This window comes from Petaurus breviceps, unplaced genomic scaffold, assembly GCF_028583685.1.
Source record: "Petaurus breviceps papuanus isolate PSGF00001 unplaced genomic scaffold, PetGlider_PUasm1.0 89393, whole genome shotgun sequence".
In the NCBI taxonomy this organism is placed as follows: domain Eukaryota; kingdom Metazoa; phylum Chordata; class Mammalia; order Diprotodontia; family Petauridae; genus Petaurus; species Petaurus breviceps.
The window spans coordinates 26,519-32,807 of record NW_027187046.1 but is presented as its reverse complement, the minus strand read 5'-3'; positions in this window follow the sequence as shown (position 1 = coordinate 32,807).

Genomic DNA, 6,289 nt, shown 5'->3' with positions numbered 1-6,289 from the left:
ACACACACACACACACACACACACACACACACACACACACACACACAAACACTTAGAGTCTACTTCTTTCAACTATGCATGTTTGAATAATGTTTGTTTATTCCTGCCTATTCCCATCTAATACCCATATCAAGAACAGATTTGATATATGCATTAATTATTCACATAAAAATTATAAATTAGTAAGAAAGTAAGTATACTGGTCAGCGGTTATTAGTATTCTCTTAATTGCTTTTTTGTACAATAATAAAGTCTAATTGTCCCCAACATCTTTGCTAATCTTTCCTTCTTTCTGTTTTATCTTGAGAAATGAACTCTCAACCTTCTCAACACTGAAAATAAAGCAAGGAAGGCCTCCAGGATGTTGGGTATGTCTCTTGTGACGAATTTATGGAAGGATATGGAAAAAGAGTACCAACAAAATGGATAGATGTGGTTTTAAATTATTAGTTTGAATCTGCTTCATGGAAACAAATGGAAGATCACAGATGCATTTAGGAAAATAATACCGATATTTATAAAATGCTTTAACATTTGCAAAGCACTTTAGGAACATTCTCAGTTGAGAATCAAAACAATCTTGTAGTAGCTATTAAATTCTCATTTTAGAGATGAGGAGTCTTTTTATGACTAAAATCGTAAAAAAAAAAAAAACAGGATTAAGTCCTTAGTGCCAATATAAATGGGCAAACTGCTTGATGACATATCCTAAGTAGAATACTATCATTCAAACTCATCTCTCCTCCAACTTAGCACTGTCCTTAAAGTCACTCAGATTCAGAGACCTGAGAGCCCATTCTGACTTTTCCGTATCACCAAATGTAGCCAGTTAGCCTGGTCTTGTATGCTGCACCTCTACAACAACCCTCACATTCATCCACTTCTCTCCATTTTCATAGCCACCACCTAGCAGAAGACCACACTTGCCTCTTGTCTGGACAACAACAATAACCTCCAACTGATCTTCCCTAGCCAATACTTATTCTCCATATAGCTGCCAAACTAGCTAAGATCTAGGTTCTCTGGTATGACACTATATCCTAAGGTCGTCCTTTCTGATACTGGCTGCATTTTCTTATATCTCTACTCTCCCTCCACCCCCCACCCCAGCACTCATTGATCCTAGAGGCAGCTGTAATGCTCTTTGTCACCTACTGCCACTTCTCAATGCCATCACTAAACAATCTGAACCAGATTTATCACTCAAGACACTGGTGACTAATATCTACTGATTGCTCATGTATTCTCTCTTCTTACACAATGAGTTTAGAGTGTGGCTCATTCCACTCCAACTCTTGGTCCAATATAAGAATATTTCAGTATAAATACTGAAATCACCTTTTGGATTTGTGGACAGGGGAATGTTAATGAGTAAATAAGAGATAGGAGTCACAGAGGTTAAAATTGATACTTGATCACAAAAATTGAAAAGTTTTTAAAATCAAAATCAATGCAATTAAGAGGGAAACAGTTAATTGGGAAAAATCTTGTTTGCGAGTTTCTTTGATAAAGATTTCATTTACATAAGGAATGAATTCAATTTATGAAAAGAACTATTCTGCAACTGATAAATGATCAAAAAACATGAACAGGCGTTTCTCAAGAGAAGAAAGCAAAACTCTCAATAAAAACTTTTTTTAAATGTTCCAAATTACTAACGATTAAAGAAATGCAAATTTTAAAGCTGAGGTTCTACTTCGCATCCATCAGAACTTCAACGTTACTTCTCTCCCCTGGCAAAGACAAACACTGGATAGGCTACAGGAAAACAGGCACATTGATGCAACACTGATGGAGCTACGAACTGGTCTAGCCATTCTGAAAAGCAATTTGGAACTATGCCCCTATATTCACAAGTGTCCTTAGCGTTTGATTCAGTAAAACCATTACTAGGTCTAGACCCCGAAGAACAAAGAAAAGGTCCTAGATATACAAAGATATTTATAGCAGCTCTTTTTGGGGTAGCAAAGCACTGAAGATTAAAGGGGTACCCGTCTATTGAGGAATGGCTGAACAAACTATGGTATATGAATGTATTTGAATACTATTACACTGTAAAAAATGGTAAAAGGGGATGGTTTCAGCAAAACCTAAAACACAACACAATGACCATTCACAATTTCAGAAGATCACTAATTTAAGAAAATGAAAAATGTTATGCACCTCCTGAAAAAGGTGACAGAATAAAAATATGTAGAATAAGAAAGAAACTTTTGGACATGGCTACTCTAGGAATTTGTTTTGACTATGCATGTTTATTACAGGGTTTTGTTTTTCGATTTCTTTTTTTTTTAAATGCTTGCCTGATCAAATAATCAAATGGACTTATTTTGTGAGAATAGAGTGGACTATTCATCTGAGATTTGTGGAAACTGTATTCACATACCTACTCTTCTTCATAGCTCTTTTCTATTGTCAGCACATAGAGATTTCATACAGGTAATAGCAAGAAAATTATTTTAATTAAATGGCTAAGTAAATGCCATTTATCTTTTAACCTGTATTGGCATCATTCAAAATAATTTCTAAGCTCCATATTATTACTGTAGAAACAATGAATGGAATTAACAGTAATTCAGTAATAAATGGCTGAGTTCCCAGAGCTGTGATTCTCTCAAATAAACCTCAATTATTATTTCAAAGTGCCAAAGTACAATGAAATAAACAAGATCCAACTGTTGAATTTTGAAGAATAAGAAATGTGGTTTATGTAATTACAATAAACAATTAAAAATATTTATTCTGAAACTATCATCGCATCCCTACCACCTTCAATTATTTTTGTGTTTCCCGAACAGTCTTCCAATTCTAACGTAACATACAAATGACAAAAAAAACTGGAATTCATATTAGGAAAGATTAACTGTTAACAATTTTAGGAAGGAGCCACAAAAGCAAGAAAGGGAAAGCCCACATAATCTAGTACTATCTAAACAAGTCAAGAGAGTGAAGAGGAGTGTTCCCAGCATATTGGGTTGAACCTCTTTGAATGATTTAGGGCGAACACAAACAAAAGTCACACTGACTGAGAAGTTATAAATTAGATAGATTGCATTGGAGGGCACAGCCATATTAATGAGATCACAGATCCAGGGAAACACCTAACAGACTTTCTAAATTCTAAAGTAGTGCAAAATATATATGACTAATCTTTATCTACTAGATTTACCTAATTTCCCATGATCAAAATCTTGGTTTATATTTGACTACTGATTGCCAGGGGTGGGGAACCTGTGGCCTGGAAATCACATGTGGCCTTCTAGGTCCGCAAGTGTGGCCCTTTGACTGATTCTAAATTTCAGAGGACAAATCTTCTTAAAAAAAAAAGGATTTGTTTTGTAAAACTTGGACTCAGTCAAAAAGCTGTACCCAAGGACCTAGAAGGTCACTGTGGCCTTGAGGCTGCTGGTTCCCCACCCCAGGACCATTCCTTCTGCATCACTTTTCCTATTCAGTTAGTCACCAAGTCCTACAGTGCTAGAATACATTCCATCCTTCTCTATTGCTGCTACAACCACCTTTTTACAAGTTTGCATGTGATAATTCAACAGGTCCTGCTTCCATGATTTCTTCCTTCAATTCATTCAACATATCATCACAAGATAACACTTCTTTATGAATGAGGTCTAACCATGGACTACCTCTGCTCAGAAATCTTCTATGTTTCTCTGCTAGGGAAAGTTCAAGATGTTTTGTTTGGCATTCCAGGCCCTCCAGAAGAATCAGTTAAACCTACCCTTCTAGCTTTACTTCCTATTCCTTTCTACACACCTTGCACATGCCAAGTTAGACTATTATTGAGCTATTATTATCATGGTGCATTCTTTCAAATTAATCTAAAAAATTTATCTACTCAAAGAAGTTCCCTGATGCCCAGTTAGTAAGAAGCCATTCTCTCAAGCATAACACAATACCTTTCTTTGCAATTCTTATATGTTATTTTGTATTACAGTTACCTGTCATGTCACCCTATTATAGTATAAGTTCAGTGAGGTTGGAGAACTTTGTCCTACTTAAACATCATCTCCTACTGGCACCTAGCATACTGCTTGGTACATAGTAGGAATAAACAAATTCTATCTGTACTTTGTTAAGTGATTTCACAGGAAGAGAAAAGATGACCATTTGATTCTAATTATTCAAATAATAACTTTGGTATATATATATTAAATTACCATTGAGATAATGAAGCAATTCTTAGTCAAATGAAAACTTTTTTTTCACCCTTAACTACATTAAGATGAGGTACCATTTAGTAGAACTGTGTTGGACCCAAGAGCTGGATGGCTGAATTTTAACTCTTATCTAGTAGAGCTATGACAGTCAACCTTTCTGGGCTTTTGTTTTCTTTCTCTAAGGTCACTTCCAATTCTAAATATAAGCATGTGGATGGTGCAGTTAACCGAGTGCTAGAACTGAAGTCAGGAAGACCTGAGATCAGATCTGGCCTCAGACACTTATTAGCTTTGTGACACTGGGCTAGTCACTGTAAAATGGGGATGATAATGTCTCTCACCGTTCAGAGTTGTTAGGATAATGTTTATGAAGTTCTTTGGGTAGCTAGCCAGCATAATAGATATAGTGATGGGTATGGAGTCAGGAAGACTCATCTTCCTTAGTTCAAATATGGCCTCAGGCACTTACTAGATGTGTGACTCCGGGCAAGTCACTTAATCCTGTTTACCTCAGTTTCCTCATCTATAAAAATGAGCTGGAGAAGAAAAAGGCAAATCACTCCAGTATCTTTGCCAAGGAAACCCCAAATGTGGTCACAAAGAATTGGACATGACTGAAAAACAAGTACACAAAAAAGTACTATAGAAATGTTAGTTATTGGTAGAAGTAGTAGTAGTAAATATATGATCTTAAAGGTTATGAAAAAGTTGTTTCCTGAGACTAAAATAACAAAAGACTTCACTGATTCAGATCACTTATGAGAACATTCAATGACTAAAGATTATCTTTAGTTCAATCAAACTGTCACAATTTACAAGAATTAACTTTGAAAAAAAATTCATTCTTATGGAAACCATTTGTTCTACACATTATTAGCACTGCCATATTTAATACAACAGAGTACCCAAAATTTGAGGTCAAGCTGATTTTTGATTTTTAAATGGACTTTAGACATATGAACCACATATTAGAAAAGCAGTTTTTACATAAAAAGCAGATTCTAAACAGGTGAATCTTTTTTTTTAACAAATATCATTTTCGTGCCAAATTTTTCCTAAAAGCTAAGATACTTGATAATGAATGTGTTGATGTAGAAGCAGTCCCAAACCTAACAGAAACAATTAGTGATAATGGAATTCTCCCTGCTTTAGGACTTTGCTACATTTTAAGGAAATGCTATCTCAGTGCTTCATTACCAGTATAATGCTTTGCACTTTACAAAATAATTTCATAGATATCTTATTTACAAACTCTAAAGCACTATAGAAATGTTAGCTATTAGTTACAATTTGTAACAAAAAAGATGGTATTATACACAAAAAACTTCACATAATGTAAGACAAACATCACCAAAAAGTTGCTAAACTCCACAGTTCTATTAATTGCCTATTTATAAGACTATTCTGATGTAGCTTATGCCAAGAAAATGCCTATGGTAATACTGTATTTAACAGTTTCCATATTCTCAATAGGTAGAACCTTATTATTATTGATAAGGAAACCATAGCTTAAAGGCTCTCCCTAAAATTAATCTAATGCCATTCTCACTATCTCACTGCCACATTTTAAGGCCACCTTTTAGAGCACTAGATAGCTTAACATGCTGTGACTAGTTTCAGTACTCCTTATTTTATTACCCATTTTATTTAGTCTATACTGAATATATGCCCCTCACGCATGCTTACCAACTCCCTGTCACCGAAAAATTTAAAAAAATTTAAAAATAAAACCCTCATAAAAATATGCATAGTCCAGAAAAACAAATTCCTACCCTGACCATAAAAAATTTATGTCTCGGGGCAGCCAGGTGGCTCAGCGAGTAAGAGCACTGGCTCCAGTGTCGGGATGACCTGGGGATCAAATCTGGGCACAGATACTTAGCACCACAACCAGAAATAACTGGCCATGTAACCTTGAACAAGTTACTTAACCCCGACTGCTTTAAAAAAAAAATTTTATGTCTCATTCAACATTTTAGTCCATCATCTTTTTGGCAGGAGGCAAGAAGCATGTTTCACCTTCCCTCATCTGGAAACATGGTTAATCACTGAACTGAAAGAGTTCCAAGGTCTTTCAAAGTTGTCATCACCTTTACTCTGTACCAATTCACAGA